The sequence below is a fragment of the Fukomys damarensis genome, unplaced genomic scaffold (assembly GCF_012274545.1).
Source record: "Fukomys damarensis isolate Sample0158 unplaced genomic scaffold, DMR_v1.0_HiC HiC_scaffold_16, whole genome shotgun sequence".
NCBI lineage: Eukaryota > Metazoa > Chordata > Mammalia > Rodentia > Bathyergidae > Fukomys > Fukomys damarensis.
In genome coordinates this window covers 98,787,850-98,806,045 of record NW_022900928.1, presented here as the reverse complement: position 1 = coordinate 98,806,045, position 18,196 = coordinate 98,787,850, and the positions used below count along the sequence as shown (strand labels likewise).

The following is an 18,196-nucleotide window of genomic DNA, read 5'->3' as shown; positions in this document are numbered from 1 at the left end:
AGGCCTATAGTTCTCTTTTTTGGTTGGATCCTTGTCTGGCTTTGGCAACAGGATAATGTTAGTTTCTTAGAATGATCTTGGATGTACTTCTTCCCTCTCAATTTCATTAAAGTGTTTGAGGAATATTGGTGTTAGATCCTCTCTGAAGTTCTTATAGAATTCAGCCATAAATCTGTCAGGTCCTCAGCTTTTCTTAGTGGTAGTTTTCCTATTCTTGCTTTGATTTCATTGTCTGTTATTGAATTGTTTAAGATTTTGAAGTCTTCTTTGTTCAGTTTTGATAATTCACATGTATCTAGGAATTTCTTAATTTTTTTTTTTTGAGTCCTCCAATTTTTGGCATACAGTCACTATGATATTCTGGATTTTAGTAGTATCCATTGTGATTTCATCTTTTTTCATTTCTAATTGCATTAACTTGTTTCTTCCCTTTTTTGGATAAGATATGGGTGTTTTTCTATTTTGTTTATTCCTTTAAAGGACAGACTCTGATTAATTGATTTTTTATTTTTTGAAATTTAAAACAATTTTATTTAACTCAGGTACTGACAACCTAAATATATTAATGTATGAAAGGTTTAATTAGTGCTGGAGATGTAGCTCAGAGGCAGGGTCCTGAGTTAGATCTTTTAGGTAAAAAGAGCTGAAAATCAGGACCAGACCAGGACCATAATAAACCTTTATTATGGTGAGGATTTGCCAGGCTGTCTCCGAACAAAGGTGAGAAAGCAATATGGCTGAGACAGGGAGCACATCTTGTAGGACTGAGGAGGGATTGAGTGATGTAGTGGCTAGGGATTGGGGGAGCTTGTGACATCACTAGGAGGGGCTTGTGCCATCACTAGTTAGGGCCATCTTAAGGTGAGAGAAATCTAACATTCCAGGCTTTCATTTTATGGTTATTGGGGAAGGTCTGTTTTCTTGAGCTGCTTCAAGCTGATAAAGGGGCAAAGATTGGGGCTAAACCTGGATGTGGTGGGGGCAGCAGTAGGTGAGTGCTTCTTCCTCTTACACAGTGTCTCATACTGTCCCATGATGAGTTCTGTGACTGTCTGGTTGGTATATGCCCTCATGTATTTCTGCAAGAAATTTTTGAAAACAGCAAAACAGGTTAAAATCTAGGGGGACAGGAATTGGAGTGAATGAGCAGGAGTAAATGGACTTACACATCCAACAGTCTGAGATACTGACAGGGTGATAGTGGAGGGTGGTATTAAATAGGTGTTGTAGCCTTTTTTGAAACTGGGTTATCTGGTTTACCACTTAGAGATCTATCCCTTTATAGGGAGGTGGAGTGGTGTGCCTCAAAAATCTCTCTATCTCTGGTGCTATTGACTGCTTCTTTTGGTTATTCTTTTCTGCTGGGTATTTAAGACCAAGTTAAAGTGAGACCTGTGTCAATCAATATGAATATCTTGCTATCTTTCAAGGTCAGTTAAATCTCTTTAGGCATTATTTTGGAACCATTCATAGAGCCTTTCAGCTCTTGTCAGTGTCAGATGTTAGGATGGGTCATGAGACTTGCTTGACCAAGTCACTTTCTGTGAAAGCATGGGAGATTTTTTCTCTTGGTGACCCTCTTTTGGCACGTGTTACATTTGTCCTCTGGTGTCCAGCAATCTCCCTGCTCAGGAGCTTGGGTGACTTACCAAAGATGTAAGGCATTGTAGAAAAGGTTCCTTATACTTTGGGTCTTTAATGAGCTTGGAGGGCCAGGGCAAAAATATTGGTGGCCTTCTTAGCCCAGTTACCTTTTAGTGTTGGTCTCTTCCCTTTTGTGGTTGAACACCCAGAAGAGAAGATCAGTTACATCAGTAGTACAATAGGAGCAATGGCCTTAACTGTCATAACTTTATCTGGATAGCAAGCACTCTGGAATCTAAAGTATAGTAGAGGACTGTTGTTTGTAACAATCATGGTTGTTGTAGTAGTTGATTTCCTGTAGAATATTAACAGAAAAAACTTTGAATTAGGAGCCACACATAATAATAATATTTTAGCATGACAATCATGATGACATTATCTTTGCACCAAACTTAGATATGTATCTTAGTATAAAATAGCCATTGCCAAATGTATTTATTCCCCTCTAAAAACACATAAAAACAAAAAACTGGAGCCAGGTATGGTGGCACACACCTGCAATCCCAGCATTGAGGAGGCTGAGGCAGAAGGATCATTGTGAATTCAAGACAAGCCTGGGCTACAAAGTGAGTTCTAGGTCAGTCTCAACTACATAGTGAGACCCTGTCTCAAAAAAGAAAACAAACAAAAAAACAACTGGAAACTCTTACTTAAGTTATCACCTTTTGATAGGATGCCTTCTAAGGAAATTGTATGGGTCTACAAATATAACTGTAATCATGAGTAGGTGGAGCAGAAGAAAGGGCAAATACCTGGATCAAAAGGTTATTGCCATAAACAATGTGTTGGAAGACATGTATAGTCAGAAAACATGGATATATTTTGTACACCAGGAAAGTAGTAATAATAATTATAATTATATGAAACCTTATGTCTTATAGTGTAGACTGATACCAAAAGGATCTTTTTTAATAACTCTTTGTTTTTCCACAGAAAATATATTTTGAAGATGACCATTATAAACATATCACAATAACACATTTATAACTCAACCCTTTGATAATACCAATGTAAACATTTTAAAACAGCATATTTAATGATGTTTATTGGGGGTATATCTTACCAAAGGCTATGAAAATTACTGGGGTTCCCATTAGTGAACAAAGACCAGAATAAATTTTACTGAGCAGCTGCTGCTTCTTTTTTTTTGGGACCAGGGATTGAACTTGTAGTTGCTTCTTTATTTACTAACAAGAGTCTATCCAAACCTAAAAGTTTATATTTAATTATTCTGACAATTTTTTATTTAACCCGTAAAACCAGGTTGTAGAACTTAACAATATATCTTTGATGTCATTTTGATAAAAATATAATTGGACAAACAATTTTAAACAATTGGATGACACAGACAAACATATAAGACAATTTATGAAACTAGAGTGCACTCAAATATATTTGGCAAATTGAATTATAACATCTTTTTTTTTTTTTTTTTTTTGTACCAGGGATCAAACTCAGGCCCTTGAGCAAGTGGCAGAACCACTGAGCTAAATCAGGGACCTTATAACATCCCTTTTAATTAAGACTAGTCAAGATTTTTGTACATCAATTAACAGAGATCTCTTGTAATTAAAATGAGGGGTAAAAGTGCTTTAAAACAGTAGCATAATCTTATGTTATAGTTACTGTCAGAAGTCTGTAAACAGAAAGTAGAGAGAAGATCAAGTTAATCCTATAGTTACAATTTAACAATTTGCAATGTAAAAGAAATGTTTCAAATACATTGATTAAATATCTGGGAACCAAACACCAATCAAGCATTATTTTAAGTTGAAGATGAAAGGTACAATTGTCAATTAGCCAGAATTTATAATTTGGTTTTTGGTTTTTTTTGTTTTCTAAGACTGATTTTCTGCTTGGAAGGACATTGCACCTGATTTTATGATGGAACAAGCAGTCTGTAGCCAGCACTGTGCTGTAACATAGCATTTGGTCTCTGAGCTCTGATCTTAAGCATTACATTTTCTTAATTGTTTTAAAAACTTATATTTTATTTTTCAATATTCATGTAGAAAACAATAGGGCCCAATGGAATTTCTTGGTAATGTAGCCTGCCACACAAGTTGTTGATATGTAAATAGGCAGGGCCAGGAGAAGATTTACATTTTTTTTTTTTTGTAGAGTCTTGCTTTTCTCTGTCTTTGAGGAAGCTGGAGAAGGAAGAACAAGATGAGAAGTGGTTGTTAACTCACTCTGTTTTGGGAGGGGCTGAGGAGCAGGGACAGTGCTGGTGTGTGGTGGAGAGACATAAGTGGCAGAGATGAGGAAGGGTCACAAGATGGCAGAGGTGAGCATGCAAGGAGAAGGAAGAGCTGGCTGGGTTACAGGGTGGGGTAGGTGTGAGTGGTGAGTGATTGGCCAGATCAGAGGAAGAAGTCAGGAGGGGCAGAGGATGGAGTCTGGGCTAGAAGTACTTGAGAGGGTGAACAGGTTTGATGGAGGGAGAAACAAGAAAGAAAGCTTGTAAGGAGGGGATTTCTGAACATTTGCCATTGCGATGACAAAAATTGTGTAAATTGCATGGTATATTAAAATTGAATGTGCCATTTTTGGGCCACTGAGATTATTATATAATTTGTACTGAGGTCAAACTTGGTTGCAGTAAAAAAATGAGTCATTTTTGGCTTACAGTTGGGTCCCAACAGTCCAAGTGACAAAGTTATGCCAGGAGGCAGCCAAGAGGCATTCAGGGAGGGGGTTTGGATTGTTGGGCACCCATGTTAGAATGGGTGAGGAGGAGTTAGCTCCCTAGGAGGAGTGTAAAAAAGAGGAATGTCTTTGTCTCTTTTGATATGCCCCAAGCCAGTCCCAGAAGGGGAGAATAAGAGGAGTTGGGCTGATGAGGCATGGGGCACAGTCCTGGGCCCAGTGGCCCAAGAGGGTCCCTCTGACCAAGTGCTTGGATTTCTGAGTAGTCCCCAGAGGGAGAGAATGAGAATGAGACAGAGGACCCAAGTAGAGGGAAGCTAACTACCTACTCACCCTGAAATCAGTGACCAGTCTGGATGTAAGTCATGAGCAATGGCAAACGTAGAAAGCCCCAAGGAGGTCCTGGCTCAGCAGACATGCTCTGGAGGAGGTCACTGAAAGGCCAATTGACCCTGGCTTGTGGGGGATCATCACTTAATCTACTGCATTCCTCCTGGGTCTTGGCACCAGATATGTTAAGTAAAAAGAGCTGAAAACCAGGACCAAGCCAGGACTATAGCAAAACTTTATTATGGGGAGGAACTGCCAGACTGTCTCTGAACAAGGAGGAAAAACCAATTTTTAATATTTTTTGTCTCTATTTCATCAATTTTTGCTCTGATCTTTATAATTTCCTTCCTTATATAAACTCTGGATTTGGATTGTTCTTGTTCTTCTAAGACTGAGATAAACCATTAGGTTATTTATTTGGACTTTTTCTATTTTTCTGATATGAGTATTCATAGCTATAAACTCCCCTCATAGGACTGCTTTTATCATGTCCTCTAAATTCTTATATATTGTACTGGCATTATCATTTCATTCTAGGACCTATCTCATTTCTTCCTTAGTTTTTTCTGTTACTCATGTTTATTCAAGAGTGTTGTTTAACTTGCATACTTTTACATAGTTTCTGTGTTTTCTTTTACTATTGATTTCTAGTTTCATTGCACTGTGGTCTGATAATATACATGGTAAATTTTTTATTATTTTGCCTTTACTTAGTCATGTTTTATTAGCTAGCATGTGCTCTATTTTGAAGAGCGTACCATGTGTGGCTGAAAAGAATGTGTAATCTGTTGTCTGGTGAAACACTCTAAATATCTATTAAGTCCATTTGTTCAAAGGATTGGTTCAACTTTAATATTTCTTTGTTAAATTTTTGTTTAGTCGATATGCCTATTGAGATAGTGGGGTATTGAGGTCCCCCAATATAAATGTATTGATGTTTATTTGATCTTTTATGTCCAGTAGTATTTGTTTTATGAAGTTGGGTGTACCATGGTTTGGTTCACAAATTTTTATAATTATCTCTGCCTGTTAAACACTTCCATTAACCAATATGTAATACCTTTCTTTGCCTCTCTGTCTTTTTTTTAAATGAGGGATCGAACCTGGGTCCTTGAGCTTGTGAGGCAGGTGGCAGCACCACTAAGCTAAATCTCCAGCCCTTCTTTGCCTCTTTTGATAAACCTTGGCTTGAAGTCCACTTTGTCTGAAATTAGGACAGTTACTTCTGCTTGTTTTGGGGTTCCCGTAGTGTGGAATACTGTTATCCATCCTTTGATTTTTTGAGTCTATAAATTTTTTTGTTCAATTTATTTCTTTTTTAAAGGGTAGCAAATTTTATTAAAAGTAGGAAAAAAACAGGCTCTGCAAAATAAGTTTGGGCCAATTAAAAGTAGAAAAAGAGGTATACCCTACTGCATAAGGGCAGGCCATTCATATAAGAGAGAAGACAGTGGCCTAATATGTTTCTTGTATACAGCATAGTGTGGGATTTTGTTTCTTGTTCCATTCTGCTAATCCGTGTCTTTTGATTGGCTGAGTCTGTTTGCATTGATAATTATAATTGATTAGTATGGACTTATTTCTACCATCTTATTTTCTTGTTGCTGTGTTGCTTTCTTTTCCTTCTACTTTCCCCCCTCCAAATGCATTATTTTAACGCACCTTTTGGCATTGTTTACATTGTCTCCTAGGATGTCACTGAGAATAGCTTGGAGTGTTGGCTTGGTCACTGGGAACTTTTAAAGGTTCTCTTTATCATGGTATATCTTTTTTCTCCATCAATTCTGAAACATAATTTTGTATAGTAGCCTGTAAGATTTTATTCTTGTGTTATATTTCTGGTCTTTTTATTATTAGGCTGTATGGAGTGGGTTTTTTTTCTGATTATGGCTATTCATGGTTTATATGCTTCATTTACCTGTGTATTAAATTCTTTTTCCATATTGAGAAAGTTGTCTCCTATTATGTCCTTTGTGTGGTCTTCTGAGTTTTTAATTAATTCTAATTACTATTATATTAGTCTTCTGTGAGATATCAAACAGGTTTTGGATCCATTCATCATGTACTTTTGTTGTTTTTAAGGTAGTTCTCATTAATCATTTACCCTAGCCCTGTCTTCTAGATCTGACTCTTTGTCTTTACAATAGCCACTTTTGCTGCCCACATTTTCAGTTATATGGATTTAGTCTCTTGGATTTCTGTCTGAAACTTTTTTATGGACTCTCATTCTTTTTTCTGTTGGATATTCACATTTTGTATCTTTTTCCTTAGTTCCACTAGCTGTTTATTAATGTCTTTTCTAAACTGACTGAATATTTGTTTCATTAAGGTTATTATCTGATTACTTATATCTTCTTTAAATTTTCAAAGTATCTTATTGAACTGTTTTACCTCCGTTGATACCTTTTTTTTTTTTTTGTACTGGGGATCAAACTTGGGAACTGGCACTTGCAAAGCAGGCAGTGGCACCACTGAGCTAAATCCCAAGCCCTTCCATTGATATTCTTGCATCCCTTTCTGCTATATGGCTTATGTTGTCCTCCACGTCAATGTCCACAGAGCCAGTTTTGGGGAATTGACAGTTTTTGGAGTCTTTTTTTGCTTTATCTTTTTGTTTCCATTTTTTGGGGGGTGTAGGTTTTGTGGCTTCTTAGGCCCAGTGCCCCATTCTTCAGGAGTGACCCACAGTATTGTTTCTGATTCCCAGGCATTCCAGATATTGGCATGGAGAGAAATGCAACTGGCAGCAACTGGTATGTCACATTGGCTATAGTAGTACAGTACATTTGAGTTGTGAACTTTCACAGATATGAACAGACCTTGCATTACAAACATTCATAGATGCAATCAAATCACAGAAGCAGTTCACATGCTTGCCAGACACTGTCACAGTTGTGCTGTGGTGTGCTTATTATACAGTGTGGTTGTGTATAGTAGTACAGTGCTCATCAGAGACCAAGATGTCCAGAAGCAAGAGGAAAAGCAATGTTGATAAGCAGGGGACAGCTAGGAAATATAGAACAATATACATTGTATATTTGCATCAAAGGTGTATAAGACTCATTTTGTCAGACTTAAAAAGGAATCCAGTTCTGAACGTTCTCCCAGAAAGGAATTTGTTCATAAGCTGGAGACTTACTGTAAAGTCAGTGACAACAATGGCATCAATTATCAACTGCTTAGTGACAAACCCTAAGAACTCATGAACTGCCCTTAATAAGCACAAAGAGGTCTATGATTTTAGTGAAGACACAAGCCATGCATATATTCATATACAGTAAGTCAGACCACTCATTTCTGCTGGATGTAGGCAGTGGTGCAAGAGCTCAGGCATACTACTGGACTAAATGTCTTCTCCTTCAATTCCACACCCTCTAAAAACCACACCCACCAAATCTGGTCTCCCATAACAGAATATAGGCCCTATGATCTTTCTGGCCTGAGTCCAGGCCACCAAAGGGATCTTGGCAGATTCTTGTTTGGTTTTCACCATCTCCAAGCCTGTCTCCCAAGAGTATCTTTCACCCAGTCTCCACAGAAAAGCAGCACTGCAGTTTTGATGTGAAACTTCCTGCATGTTGGTCTTGTTTTTGATCAGGTCAGTATTTCAGTTGTCAACTCTGCTGCCCTGTGCTGTGAAAAACCACTATGGAAGTCAGTATGAGATTTCCCAAAAACCTGACATTATAAAATTAATTTGATCCAGCTATTCCTCTTTTAGTTCTTTTTTTCACCAAAGAGTTAAAGACACCATATTACAGTGATATATGCACACCTAAGTTTATAGCAGCACAATTCATAACAGCTAAATCATCGAAGCAAACAGTATGTCCATCAATAGATGAATGGATAAAGAAAACGTGGTATCTATAAACAATAGAACACTTCTTGGTGATAAAGAAGGATAAATTCAAGACATTTGTAGGAAAATGGATACACCTAGAAAATACAATGTTAAGTGAAATAAATCAGTCACACAAGCTTGAATACTATAATGTATCTCTCCTTTGAGTAGGCAAAGTGTAAATGAAGATTTTAAAAAAAGGATTGGTAGAAGGAAACAGATAGATCTTCTGCAAACAGAAAGGGATTCAAGAGACTGTGGGTTAGGGTGGGTGGGAGGAGAAAGGGGAGCTTCATGTACATGTACCAAATACCCACAAGGAATGTAAACATATGCTGTAACCCTGAGCTAAAACTAATAACAGTAACAATAATAATGAAAAGTGGTAAGGAGATCTAGAGAGGGAGGGAGGTAGGTGGGGAGGGGAAGAATTAAAAAGGAATCAAGATGTGTTATATACATGTACCTACTCCCTAAGATGAACATGAAATTCATGTATTACAAATATGTACTAATAAATAATAATTTTAAAAAATTTTGTGTTTCTCTTCCTTGAATGATACAACCTATTATTGAAACCACCTGTGCTTGGAGTTTGCCTATTGAGAACATTTATAATAATAGAATTTATTAAAGTGTATTTTTCTGTACCTCACAGAACATATATGGAATAGCTGCTTAAAGTTTGTCTTTCATAAAAGGTAAGAAACTAAAAGGAGAAGGTGAAAAATCATGACAATAATAAGTTAGTATGTATCAGTTAGAACCACCAATATCAATGGCCTCAATTCACCAATCAAGAGAAATAGACGGACAGAATGGATTAAGAAGCAAAATCCAATAATATGTTGTATACAAGACACACCTAGTGCAAAAAGAAGCCCGTAGACTGAAAGTGAAAGGACGGAAAACTTCTTCACGCAACAGGAGCCCAGAAAAAAGCAGGGGTAGCAATCTTATTCACAGAGAAAGTAAATTTCAAACCTAAACTGATTGAAAGAGACAAAGAAGGCCACTACATCCTTGTGAAGGAAACAACTCAAGAGGAAGACATAACAAATAATTCACTGTCAATCTATTGAGTATGTTGGAAAGAACATATGCTCCTTTTCTCTTTTCTTTTTTTTTCCCTGGGGCGGGGGATTAAACTCAGCACATTGTTCTGGCTAGGCAGGCGCAGCACTACTGAGCTAAATCTCAGGCTTTATGTTTCATATTTTTAAAATTTATCAACGCATTGATCTTTGTCTTTATATGTTGGTCTACCAAATTGATGAGTTATTTTGGTTCTCATTTTCTTTGCTTTTTTATTTGAGAATTTATGAAATCTGTATACATGAGTAGTATGAAAAGTATTAAGGTCCATCTGTCATTCTCCTCTCTCAGCTCTGCCTTCTGCAAAATTCCTTTTCTGTCACTACAGCTTGTTTGGAAATTTGTTAAAGACAAATTTTGTTATGTTATCAATATATCTTTGTACTTATTTTCTACTGATAATAAATATTAATTTTTAAGTAAATTTTATCATAACTATACTGAAATAAATGGATAATAAATCATTAATATCATTCAGTATCTGGTACATATTACAAATTTTCCAACTGCCTCAAAGATGATATTTGTTTTTCTCAAATCACACAAATCGCAAAAATTCCACACATCACTGCACTGTTTTATTATACCAAAGTATATATTGTATTGTAGAAAATATGCATTGTGTATATTTGTGGGGGGTATGTTTTTACACATATGTGTGCACTATTAAATGAGAAACATGTCATGAATGTGGTAGGATTGTGCACATTTGGCATATCGATAGTTTCTCTGCCAACCTTATGATTTCTCTAAATTACATACATGATTTAATTCATATTCATTTCTTTGGGAAGAATATTACATATGTATCGGTGTTAAATTCTATCATTATGCTTATAAAAATACAATAAAAAGAAGTATGGGATATAATAAAATAGAAACAGAAAAATCTGATTTTAAAAATGTGAACTCTTTTAGTTGCTTTTGGATTTCAAATATAAGTATATTTCTTTTCTGTGGGAAGTTTTGTTAGATAATATAAGTGATACAATCAATAAGCATATGATATTTATAAAATTAATAAAACCAAGGAGTTTATAAATCATAAAATTTTGAGGACAGTTTCTCAACTATAATATGTAACTTTGTTTTATTTGTAAATAGATATTTCAAAAATATTATATGAAAAGAAAATGAGAAAGAACATATAATGTTTGAAGATCATATCAAACTAAAAATGTTTGGATTATCAGTCTGTGCTGCATAAATTTTTGTTTATTTCATATCTTTTTTTTACTGTCATATATGTATATTTGAAATTTTTATTTAGTATCTTCATTTCTTGTCATATATGTTTGCAATCTTTAATAAAAATTTAAAAAAATTAAAGTTTGTATTTCATATTTTAACATTAGGTTCATTCTCACAGTTAATGTCCACTGGCCAGCATTTCCTTTTGGAATTGACCACTACATTAGTCAGCTCAGGTTGGAAAACCATGTAATTAAGCAACATAGATTTAGCTCTCACACTTCTGGAGACTGGGAAATCCAAGTTCAAAGTACCAGATAAGTCAGATTCTAATTGAAGGCTCCCCCTGGATTGCACATGACCCTTTCCACAGTGGATAGAGTGGGAGCATCTCTTTCTCTTCTCCTAACACCACTAATATAACCTAATTACCTCCAAAGAGCACATCTATAGACAGTCACATTGGGTGTTACTCTCAACACATAGATCTAGGGGGACACAATATTTAGACTATGACAATCACACCTGTCTGAGGTTTTCTTCAGCTACAGTGATTTTGGATTTGATCTTGGCCATTGTGAATGTTAAATTGTACATACTGTGGTTCTTATGAGGATCATATCGAAGAATACTGATTTTGTTTTATTTTATTTTATTTTATTTTTTGGTACTGGGGATCGAACTCAGGTCCTTACGCTTGAGAGGCAGGCCACTGAACCGCTGAGCTAAATCCCCGGCCCTTGGAATACTGATTTTTTTAAAAAATTATTTTAAACAACTAACGTAGGTTCAGGCCATAAATGAGCTGGAAAACATTAGCTCTTCTTTTATCTAAAAGCATTCATGTAAGATTATTTTTTCCTCATAAATATTTGAAAGACTTTATTACTGAAACTATTTGGGTTTGGAGTACATTTTTTGTGAGAGGATTTCAATGGTGAATTGAATTTCATTCAGAGGTAGATGTCTTATATTTAACTATTTCAGGTTTTAAAAGCTGTGTTTTTCAAGGAAGTTGTCCATTATTCTAAGTTTCCAAAGATTTTCTATCTTCCTTTTTTAAAATTAATTTTATTGGTACATTTTAGGTGGACAATATAATGACTTTCATCATTGGAGATTTGTACCTTTACATAACATATCCTGATTCTTCTTTTTCCCTTTTTCCCTGGGCTCCCTTAAATTCCTCTACTACTCTATAATTACAAAGACTTTGTTTCCAGTTTTTTCATTTTCTCATATTAATTCCATTCCCTTCTTTCTTTCCCCTACCCCTCCAACTTGTGTTGAGAAGTCTGCTATGATTCCAATGGGCTTTCTTTTGTATGTGATTTGTTTCCTTTATCTAACTGCTTGTAGAATTTTGTTCTTCTGGAATCTTAACTATTATATGCCTCAGTGTAGTTTTTTGGTTTTTGTTCATTTGTTTGTTTGTTTTATCACTGCTAGTTGAGGTCCTATAAGCCTCACTTATCTGTATGTCAAGTTCTTTCCCCCTGCTTGGGAAGTTTTCTGCCATTACTTCTGTGAAAAGTTTTTTTAATGTCACTTGCACTCTCTCCTATTTCTTCATTGACTCTGATAAGTCTTATGTTATTCTTCTTTGTATCATTTAACAGCTGCTGGATTGATTTTTCATGTTTCCTTACTATTTTTAAGAAAATTTTCTTTTCCTGATCATTAATTGCAATCCTATCCTGTATATCTAAAATTCTGTCCTCACATTGGCTCATTCTGTTGCATAAACTTTCAGTGGGGTTTTTAATCTCCTAGAAATCTGTTTGCATCTGTTTTATTGATTCCATTTGTTTCCTATGTTGGGATTCCATCATGTTTTTCAGCTCCTCTATTTTTTTATCTGCATCTGCGTTAGATTTATTAATCATGTCTTGTACTATGGGCACAATCTGCTGTTGTCTGAGAAGCTATTTTGAGTTTCATTTTTTCTAGATTCTCTTTCATTACCAATTCAGGGAGTCCAGGTCATTGAGTGTCAGATTATCCCATCTCAGTATGTTTAGCTCAGTGGTTCTGCCTCCTGCTTCACAAATGCAAGGACCCAAGTTTGATCCCCAGAACCAAATAAATAAGTAAATAAATAAATAAAATTTAAAAGTTTCAGTTTATCTACATTCATTACTAGATAATATTCTATGTACTAAAGTATATATCCAACTATGACAGTATTCTTGGGAAGCTTTTTGGGGAGGTGGATAAATGTGAATATCACTACTGGTGGTAATTAAATGTAACATCCTTTATAATTCATATGTGTATGTGTATCCTAGTACATATTTGTATAGATTGGTTGTTTCATGAAGGTGCTGATTGTCAGGTATTGAGAAGGTGTGTTCTCACTGGGATGATGTTTTAGCACAGTGTAAATCTCACTGTCTGATATACTTGAAAGTAGATGTTTTTCACAAATACTGTAACATTTATCTTGTTTTATGATATTTGCAACTATGGCAGTATGGGGAGTCTCACTATTATGAATTGCATTCTTCAAAAAAGAAGAGTCATCCTTCACCAAGCAGAGGTGCACTTTTGCCACTTATAAAATGGAGAATCAAAATTTAATCAGTGTTCCTTGTGAGTTTCTAAAATGAGAGTAGATGGAATAATTATATGCATGTTGGTTTGTGAAGTGCTTTTTCCTTTTGTTCTGTTCTGTTTTAACAAGAAAATCTTTGCTATGCATGTAGTAGTATTTGCCTGTAATCCCAACACTCAGGAGGCTGAGTCAGGAGGATTTTCATGAATTCAAGGCCAACCTGAACTATGTGGTGATTACAAGGCAAACCAGATCTACATAATGGGATCCTGTTACAAAAAATAAAATAAAAAAATTATTTTGAAGATGAATTTTTATTTATTGAAAGATTTAGGGGCTGGGAATTTAGCTCAATGGTTCTTATGCCTACCTTGCAAGCACAAAGTCCTGACGAGTTTGATCCCCATTACAAAAAAAATAAAAGATGTATAATAGTGTAATACCCATTCTTGTTGATAGACACAGTACCTCAAATTTAACCTATGGGATCTCCAGGATCCTATGTACTTTTGACATAGAGGATATAGTCCACTCCCAACCTGCTAGATGTCATCTACACCAAGTGAATGTTTCCCAAAACTGAAGAATAAATTCTAAGGAACAACTGAGGTTAAGAGTAGGAAAACTTTATTAAGAGATATAGCTCCTAAGAGACAGGAGGGGACTTGAAAATGGATTGCCAACAAACCCACATCTCAAAGGTAGTTTTATAGAGCAAAATCATGAAGTGGGTAAAAAAAATCACATGGTGGGTACAATGTGGGTTAAAATTTTGATCAACCAATAAGATAAGTATAACTGCTTAGGTTTTGTTTTTTTCAGACAGGGTCTCACTATGTAGTTGAGACTGACCTGGAACTCACTATGTAGCCCAGGCTGGTCTTGAACTCACAGCAATTCTCCTGCCTCAGCCTCCTGTGCTTAGGTAATATTGACCCAATGGGGAAGCAGGTCATGTAGCAATTGTATATGGAAAGAACAAAGACCTTTTTAGTAGGGGATGGATTAGGAGATCTTGGTCACCCACCTGAGTGACTGATGTCTGTCTATACTTTATTGGACCACCTATCTTATCCCTTCAGGAGGTATGTAAGCCTGATTATTCTCCCTTTATTTTGAGGCCTGGCCTCCAACAGAGGAACCTAGTGTAAGATCTAAAGTCTCACTTACACTCTGTGGAGCATGAACAACCAAAAGGCCTCCACGATGCTGAGTCCTATAGCCCAAGGAGGGCTCTAGATGCAAGACCCAGGGCCTTACTTCCAGAAACAATGAACAGCCAAAAGGGCCTCCACGATGCTGGGACCTATAGCTCAGCAAGGCTCTGGGAGCTGGATGGAAGAACAAGAATCACCAGGAGAGGAACACACCAATAAGAAGACCTTTTTTAGTCTGGCCAGATGGCACTCCCAGAGCCAAGTAGCTCAGAGAGGCAACTGCTCAGGGGCTGAGGTTGTTTTATAGGGTTTTTCTAAACAAAAAAGTTCAAACATAGGTCAGGGCATTCACAGAACTACCAGGGGATAAGATTCCAAACACACTGCTTATCTTATGCAGGAAATGTTCTATGGTCACGTTTTGACATACCATTTGTCCCTGGGTGGGCTGTTAACCAAGTTAGCAATTAGCATATGAAAGTTTGAGCAGATTTTTCTTGATGTTTGATAAGGAGAAGGGGAAGCACAGTCCCAGGCCCATTAGCAGGCCAGCATGAAGTCACTTTAGCAGAATCAGGTCTCACATTCCCCACTGGTTTTAGTTAGAATTAAATCCTTGATTCATCATTGGATGTTTACTCAAATTTTTAAGTAAGGGGTCATGGCAATTTGTAAAGGCATCTTTCTCATAGCTCAAGGAGTATAGACGACAAGTTGGGGATTATTATCACCAGAGCGCATAAACCAGTAGAACACTTTGAAATCACCTTAAAAACATCATTTCCACAGAGAAAGTTCCATTTGGGGGCAGAGTAATTACCAGTGGTAGAAGACAAATCAACAATATCAGTACAGACAGCTAAGACATTGTGTGACTTTTGGATACCAAGAAAGCAAGTCCCATTCTTAATTATATGCATTGGGTAGTTGAGCAAAGGATACATAGTAAGCTTTACTGGCTCTAAGGGCAGGCCATTCATAATGTCAATTGCTTGATAAGTCATCACAGTGAGTGGTGTGCAAATTCAGCAGAGGCAAATTCCTAGTCTGCCTATAGCAGCCATGAATAAGTACCATCAATGGAGTCCATCATATCTATCTACTTCTGTACAATTTTGGATGCCCTTTAGGATATTCTGTATTTCTTGCAGTGCAGGAGTTTTCCCTATTTTTGGAGGGGATATTTTTAAACATTTTTAATATGTAGAATCTATGTTTTTAACTTTTGAGGCTCATGCCTAACAGTTGACTGAAACCCAGTATAAATATAAAAAACCTACTCCTTGTGATCAGCTTATTTTTCAAGGCCAAGCTATATACAATTTTAAAGACTATGTACATTTTACATTGTCCCTGTCTACAGTTATCACAATTGCCAATACTTTTGGGTTACAACAGAACTGTTTGACCATATTTGTGCCTTATCTGATCCTACATCTTTTTTTGTATAATCCTCAGAGTCAAGTATAGTTACCAGGGTTTTCATAAAGTTCTTTTAGACAGGCATCAAAATGAAGAATAAGGGATGTCCCTCCAGTTCCCATCTAACAGTTTTAAAGGTCACATATTTTTATCAAACTTATCATCTTTAGGCTTATAAACTCTTCATTCAAAAACATAATAACAGTTTGATATAAGAGTCCATATCTTGGTTGCAGTCCTCATTCTTCAGCCATGTATGAACTCACCAGCTTCCAGTGTGGTGAAAGCAGGGCTTTGAGTGTGCTGTCTCCTGGAGTCAAAGTCTGTGGAATTTTGTTTCACTCTGGAATGGTGATAGCTGAACTTCAGCTACCTTGACAGCTATGGGAGTAACCATAAGTGCTTCATATGGCCCTTCCCATATAGGTTGTCAAGGGGTCTTTTTACAATTTTTAACATAAACTTGGTCCTCCAGTTTTATCAGATGGGAAAGAGTTAGCACAGAAAGGTCCTCTTTATTTCTAATTCACCCTTGAATATTTTGGAACACTTTGTCCAATTCTAACAGGTGTAATTCCATACTGGATAAGCCCAGTTGAGATAAATTTCTTATAAAGTCTCTCAAGATCAGGATGGCCTTCCAAATAAGACCTCATATGGGGAGAATCCAGTATGACTTGGGGTGTCTCTTAAGGAAGGCCAAAGGGAGCAGATGAACCCATAACCCTGGTGTTATCTGATAATATTTAGTCAATACTCCCTTAATGGTATGATTCATTATTTTTTCAACCTTACCAGAACTCTAAGGTCAATAAGCAGTATAACAGTTTAGCTAGATCTTGTACAACCTCTGTTACAAATGCTGGCCCATTGTCACTGCCTATGGAGAGAGGCAGACCAAACCTTGGAATTTTTTCCTTTAATGAAATCTTGCATACCTCTGAAACCCTCTCTGCTTTTATAGAGAAGATCCCAGGCCATCAAGAATAAGTACAAATCTATACCAACACATATTTATAACCTTTACAAGGGGTGGGTATAATCATCTAAAGTTTCTGTTTAGTTGTCCTTTTGGCTTATATGTCTACCTTAGCATTGCCATTTGTTATTGCATCTTTTTCCTTCTTGGTGTTCAGAGCAATGCCACTTTGTCAGATTCCCACATTGCCAACAACTGTACTAACTACTTTTTATTTTTAATAAGTTTGCCCTTTTCTGTGAGAAGACTACACTTTTACAGACTGTGCCATATACATGCAAAGTAGCAGGAATCTGTATAAACACTTACCCTATTTTCTTTTGCCCTTCAGAGAGCCTGTATGAGTGCTCATAGCTCCCACTCACTGAGCTGACCATCCAGTGGGGAGGGTTTTTTCTTGGACCACTTCATCTTGAGTCATCTCTTCATAACCAGCATAGTGTACCCCATTTTCCTTGAAGCTGCTCCCATCCTTGAACAGGACAAAATCAGCATCAAGCAGTGGGTCTTCTGCAGATCTAGATAATTTGAGAACAATTCATTGGTGACCCTGAGACAATCAAGGTCAGGGGGCCAGGTTCCGAGGGCAAAAAGTAGCAGGGTTTAAGGTTTTAACTGGAACAAAATATAGATGGGGATTCTCACAGATAAGGCCTGATATTATGTGACTGTATTATTTGAGAGCCATTGATGTCCTGTTATTCAACAATTCTAAAAGACATGGGGAAACTGAACAATCCATTTTTCCTAATGTTAGCTTGTCAGTTTACTTAATTAGCACACTGCAGCTACCAGGGCTGCAGCTGGGTTGAAACTCTAAGATAAATATGCTACTGGATGATTCCATGGACCTACTCTTTCAGTGAGCACCCCTAAAGCAGTATGATTTCTTTCAGTCATCACATATAGGATTCCTGATACAAGGGGCAGCAGAGATAGTTTTAGTTGTTTAAATGCTGACACTTACTCTTCACCCTATAATTACTGTCCTTCTGGGCCCTTTAAAGTTTCATATAGAGTTTTGGCTATGTCTGCAAACCCTGGAATCCAGATCCTGAAAAAAACCTGTCACCCCTAAAAAAATTCTCTCATCTGCTTTTGAGTCCTTTTATCTCCCAGGCAGCATATTTCTTTGGAAACTTCAAATCCTCTAGATATCTGACTTGCTCTACACAAATTTGAGCTTTTTCCATGAAACTTTATATCCTGCCTCTTGAAGCATCATTAATAAATACCCTGTAAAGTTCCTATTCATTTAGTACATCAGAAAATTAACAATAATAATCATAATTTTATGTGTGACACTTCATACCCTTTAATTTAGTATCAAA

At 36.5% G+C, this 18,196-nt stretch overlaps 1 long non-coding RNA gene across 1 annotated transcript; it reads right to left on the bottom strand.

Annotated features, from left to right (window-relative positions):
* Nucleotides 1-676: 676 nt before the first annotated feature.
* On the bottom strand, nucleotides 677-17,372 carry LOC104867367. The gene is made up of 3 exons (XR_781749.2): nucleotides 17,175-17,372; nucleotides 1,752-1,939; nucleotides 677-1,079 (listed from the first exon to the last, which is right to left on the bottom strand). It is a non-coding gene; the product is annotated as an uncharacterized LOC104867367 (long non-coding RNA).
* Between the last annotated feature and the right edge of the window lie 824 nt (nucleotides 17,373-18,196).